The sequence below is a fragment of the Hirundo rustica genome, chromosome W (genome assembly GCF_015227805.2).
Source record: "Hirundo rustica isolate bHirRus1 chromosome W, bHirRus1.pri.v3, whole genome shotgun sequence".
Taxonomy (NCBI): Eukaryota; Metazoa; Chordata; class Aves; order Passeriformes; family Hirundinidae; genus Hirundo; species Hirundo rustica.
This window is the reverse complement of record NC_053487.1, coordinates 13,797,672-13,803,600: the sequence shown is the minus strand read 5'-3', so window position 1 is coordinate 13,803,600 and position 5,929 is coordinate 13,797,672. Positions and strand designations below refer to the sequence as shown.

The following is a 5,929-nucleotide window of genomic DNA, read 5'->3' as shown; positions in this document are numbered from 1 at the left end:
TAGAGGTAGAGCTTGTCCCCTTCTCTCTTCAGCAATGTCCATGGCCAATTCACAGCTTTATCTCTCAGCAAGTTGGCTTGACCCACCTTCTCCTTCAGTAGCTTGTGCAACCTGTTGTGCGGACTCCATACAGCTGCTTTCCACTTTCGTTCATCCCAACTATATGACAGGAACCGTCAGTGAAAAGAGCATAGCGTATTTCTTCTGCTGGCAATTGGTTGTATGGTGGAGCTTCTTCACCACATGTCACATGCTCTTGTTCCTCTTCATCAGTGAGACTAAAGTTTTCACCTTCGCAGCCAGTTTGTAATTATTTCCAAAATCCCAGGGCAATTTGAGTTTCAATACGGGGCACACTGTGTAATGAGGGCAATCCATTTGCTCCATGTGGCATTGGTGGCATGGTGGTAGAGGGAATTTCTGCTTTGAAATTCATCCCAGCATTGGTAAGTCGAGGTTGCCAGCAGGAGTTGTGTTTCAGTGCCTACTACCGCTGAGGCGGCTTGGATTCCTTCATAGGCGGCCAAGATTTCTTTCTCTGTTGGAGTATAGTTGGTTTCAGACCCTCAGTAGCTTCGACTCCAGAATCCCAGAGGTCAGCCTCGAGTCTCCCCAGGCACCTTTTGCCAAAGGCTCCAGGACAGACTATGGTTCCCGGCTGCAGAGTAGAGCATGTTCTTCACCTCTGGTCCTGTCCTGACTGGGCCAAGGGCTACCACATGAGCGATCTCCTGCTTGATCTGGGCAAAGGCTTGTTGCTGTTCAGGGCCCCAGTGGAAATCATTCTTTTGCGGGTGACCAGGTAAAGAGGGCTCACAATCTGACTATACTCGGGAATATGCATCCTCCAGAAACCTATGGCACCTAGGAAAGATTGTGTTTCCTTCCTGTTGGTTGGTGGAGACATTGCTGTGATCTTGTTGATGACTTCAGTGGGAATCTGACGCCGTCCATCTGCCATTTTACTACTAGAAACTGGATCTCTCGAGCAGGTCCCTTAACTTTGCTCTTCTTGATAGCGAAGCCAGCCTTCAGGAGAATCTGGATGATCTCTCCTTTCTCAAACACTTCCATTGCTGTGTTCCCCCACACAATGATGTCATTGATGTACTGGAGATGTTCCAGAGCCTCACCCTTTTCCAGTGCAGCCTGGATCAGTCCATGGCAGATGGTGGGTCTGTGTTTCCACCCCTGGGGCAATCGGTTCCAGGTGTACTGCACGCCCCTCCAGGTGAAAGCAAACTGAGGCCTGCAGGAAGGGAGAAAAATGCGTTAGAAATGTCAATTGTGGCATACCATTTTGCTGCCTTGGACTCCAGCTCGTACTGGAGTTCCAGCATGTCTGGCACAGCAGTGCTCAATGGTGGTGTCACTCTATTCAAGGCACGGTAGTCCACAGTTAGTCTCCATTTGCTGTCAGACTTGCGCACAGGCCAAATGGGGTTGTTGAAGGGTGAGTGGGTTTTGCTGACCACACCTTGGGTCTCCAGCTCACAGATCATCTTATGGGTGGGAATCACGGCATCTCGAGTTGTTCTGTACTGTCGGCGATGCACTGTCGAAGTGGCAATTGGCACTCATTGCTTTTCCACCTTCAGAGACCTACAGCAGATGGGTTCTCTGATAGTCCAGGCAAGGTATTCACTGCTTAACACCCCCTTTCTCTACAGCTGCTATCCCAAATGACCACCTGAATCCCTTTGGATCTTTGAAATACCCATTTCGGAGGAAGTCTGGTAGCAGGATTTTGGAGACAGACACAGAGAGGCCTGACAATACTGGGAAAGTTCTGTTGTTTTAGCACTGTCAAGGACGATGAGCCTGAGAACCAGGACACTGAGCCTGAGAACCAGCTTTTTCCCTCAACAAAGTGTAAACAGGTAACTGCAATGGAATGCTTATGCAGATAACACTAGCCAATAGTGAGTAGTAAAAATGCCATGTGAACAGCTTATGCACAAGAATGATATATGTATATAAGAACCCTGTGTACCCTCAATAAATGGAGCATTCACCACTACTTCTGTGAAGAAGGTTTTTTGACTCTGGCTGTTCCCCGTGTTTTTGTTTTACATTTTCATTTTGTTTTTCTTTCTTTTCAAAAATCACCTTCAATTGGCGCCTGAACAGGGACCTTGGGGTGACGACCTGGAGGAGAAATTAGCGGTGGGACGCTGAGCGGTTGGATGCTGAACTCGCCGACAGATGCAGCTGCATTGAGGTGAGACCTCCGGAAAATAGCGGTCAGACGCTGATCTGCCGAGACATGCATCAGCATTGAGGCAGAAGCTCGCCGTCCTCGCAAAGAGTGCGAGGCTGAGCTGGTAAGGGGAACAGGGGGCAGTTTCTTGAAAAAAGGTGGAAGGCTCTGAGTACTCACTTCCCTGCCCCATAGACGACAGCAAGCATCGAATGCGAATTTGCTGCCGCATTGAAGTTATTTATTATTATACTCTCTGAGAGAGGAAAAACAGTAGCAGAAAAAGTACTGCAAAAGCTGATTAACTGGGCGCAGGGAAATGGACATTTAACAACTCCGCGGCACTGCGAAGTTGGGGAGGCGCCGCGGGGCCCCTGCCGTGCCCTCTGGCCGCCTCCGGCGCCCCGGCACCATCTCTGGCCGATGCCCGGCTCGCCGCTCCCGGCCCGCAGACCGCCCCCGTCCCTCTGCGTCAGCGGCTCCATCGTGCCCGCCGCTCCCGCCGCCCCGCAGCAACAGGCAGGACGAGGAGGAAGCGGCCCCTGAGAGTCCGCACCGCCCCCCTGCCGCCTCCGCCTCCATGGGCCGCTCCCAGCGCCGCCACTCCCACAACGCATGCGCCGAGTCCCCCCCCTTTCCCGGCTGTGCCCGAAGAGACACCGGTCGACCAAGAGAGAGGAACCCGTGACCCCTGCTGTCAACCACCTTCCCCCGACAATGTTCCGCTGCCGGACGAATTGGAGGAGGACCCCGATGATGGTGCAGAACCCCCGGCAGAACCCATGGCAGAACCCACAATTGGTTTAAAAGAACTGACCAAATTCAGTCAGTGATGCAACGCCTGGATGAGCGAGGGCAAGCAGCAACCAAGCTGCTGCTGGAAAAAGCCCAAGAACTATCCACAATGAATGCTAAAAATCAGGAGGAGCCAACATCATTCAGCTCCCAGTTAACTCCAATGCATCAATTGCTAGAACAAACTGCAGAAAGCAGTTCCCAGGCAATACTTTTGCCTGCCCCGCCTGTGACTTGGTGGTCCAAAATTATATGTGATGTTATACTAGAAGGACAGTGGGAACTCACAGGACACATGGCATGTCCTGTAGTGTGTCCCGTCGTGTTCAGAGATGGCAATCCTGTATGTGAGCAGCATGAATGGAAAATCTTGCAACAGGCAAAAAAACACAGTAAAAGAGCACAGCTTGAAATCTGAAAAGTGCTCGAACAATGTTAGATTGGATTCATACTGCAGATATCAGTTCTCCAGCCTGGATTGCCCCCAATCTGACCACCATCATCAAACTGTTAATAATATATTTACAACTCTGTTATTCGTATGTTACTGCTCAACAGCTTCAAAGGCAGATGCCTTCCTGGACATTCATTGCTTGTGCCTGTGGCATTCCAGTCCCTGGATGCTACAGATGGAAAACAAGCAAGAAGGACAAATAGCAGCACTCCGTTAAGAGAGCTTTTTGATCATAGCTGTGATTCATTGTCCACAGTCTTTGTGGTTTTAGAAACTTGTATTGCTGTGCAGCTGGACACCAACCCTGATTGGATGTTCTTCTGTTGTTTTGCTGTGACATTCATGTTTTACTGTGCACACAGACAGATGTACGTCTCAGGAACGCTGCGCTTCAGCATGATTGATGTGACTGAAATACAAATCTTCATAATAATCATGCATTTACTGGCAGTGATTGGAAGACCATCTTTTTAGCAATCTCTGATTCCAAGACTGAACATTCAGGTGAAAATACTCCCAGCTCTTTGTACTGTGGCAGGAACCATATTCTCCTGTGCAAACTGGAGTTGGCAAAAAAGGGATCCACTTTAGCAGGAACAAGTGTCCTCTCACCTTTTCTTCATATTGGCTCTGTGATTGCCTTGGCTGCAATGATCTACAAGAAATCTGCTGTGCAGCTCTTTGAGAGGCACCTCTGCCTCTACATCCTGACTTTTAGCTTTGTGTGAGCCAAGATCACAAATCAACTGGTGGTTGCCCACGTGACCAAGAGTGAAATGTATTTATATGACACAGCATTCATAAGCCCAGCATTGCTGTTCCTTGACCAAATGTTTTAACCGCTTTATTGATAAGTATATTGTCCTCTGGGTTGCCCTGATCCTGTCCCTGTTTAACCTGCTCCGATATTGTGTCAGTGTGTGCAACCAGAATTGCTGCCCACCTGCACATCCACGTGTTCCACATCAAGGGCTGCCCCATGCCCTCGAACCATCACTAGGGATGGGAGCTGCCACAGGGGAATGGAAAAAGACTTAGGTTTCTACAGGAATGGATGAAGACTTGTAAGAGACAAATGCTAAAAGCAGATGAGAACAAAGTAATTTATAATAATCAATGTTGTATAACTTTTCTTTGTTATCAGTAACACTTCTTAACTAGTCTCCTGCCTGAGAGAGTGAATTTCGAGTTCACCCTAGTCAGCTTTCCATGTAGTCAACTCTGCTGGTTCCAAGCCTATAAAAGCATGCAGGAAACAAATGCTCTGTCTTTGTAATTACCTTGATTACTTATTTCTGTCTATATGGTGAATGGATCCCCACCAACTGGAGTTTCTAATGTAGTATAATTACAGCTGCAATCTGACTTGCTTTTAATTTTAACATTTCATCATGTCTTAGAGAAATACTTGTTTAGTGTCCACTTGGAATTTATTTACTAAAGACTTGAGTTGGTAAAAACCCAGAAATATCTTACTAAGTTGTGTGGCTGCAGCAGTTGACAGGTGGGAACCAGGCTGGGGTGGTTTTTGCTCGTGCATTGATGACAAAGCGGTTTCATGCTGAACAGGGTCACAGTAAGCCTTCTGCACGCAGTGAACACCACAAGCCCTCTGAAGATAAAAAGCCAGATGGTCAGCTCCGGAGAAGATAAGAGGAACACTTCTGGCCAGAGCAGCTGATCTCAAATTTGTCCCAGACTGACAGATCTCCAAGGGCCCTGGAATCCATCACTCTGAAACCTGCTGGTCAGCGATCAGGACACCTCTGAGGCGAATTCGACAACAGCTGCACCCAAGCCTTTGAGCTTTGTATCTGGACCACAATGGGTACCGAGTAAATGGTCTCGGCCAGCAAGGAAGGAAAAGAAGGAAGAAGGATCATCAAGTCCTTGCTGAGACAGCTGGTGGTTGAGGCTGCTGGTGAACAATGCCCTCCTGACCCAGTGTCTTGGTTTTGAAAAGACAGGTGTCTGCTAAGGAGAGGCAGGCCTCTCTAGGAAATGAGGAATTTGAATCCTTCCCTCCGTGTTATTATAATTTGGAAGATTAAAAAATAAAACTTTTCAGTCAGAGCTATGGGGAAAAGGAATAACAGTCCTTTACTAGTAAATATAACAGGACAGACAAAAAACAACAGCAATTATAACAATAGTAGAACAGAACCAAGAACCCCGAGGGCAAACGGTGGAAGCTCCGGCGCTGATGGCTGGAAGCCGGGCGCGGTGGACTGTCCTCTGCAGGCAGGGGGTGTCCTCGGCAGGCAGAGGTGGCAGTGCCGGAGAAGCCGCAGCGGCGGGACCCGGGCTCACCCAAAATCCAGCAGGACAGCGAAGAAACTCCGAATTCCTGGATACTCCAACAGATGGTAGAATTCCCAGGACCAGACTCCTTCGTTAACCGTGGCCTCCAGCAGCCAGCCGTGGCCCGATCCGTGCTCCCCCCGGAAGAAGAAAAAAGCCTCGAGATCCCCCACCCTCAG

General features: G+C 48.9%; 1 pseudogene; it reads left to right on the top strand.

Moving 5' to 3' along the window:
- Window positions 1-3,427: 3,427 nt before the first annotated feature.
- LOC120764992 (choline/ethanolaminephosphotransferase 1-like) lies at window positions 3,428-4,449 on the top strand (annotated as a pseudogene).
- The last annotated feature ends 1,480 nt before the right edge of the window (window positions 4,450-5,929 follow it).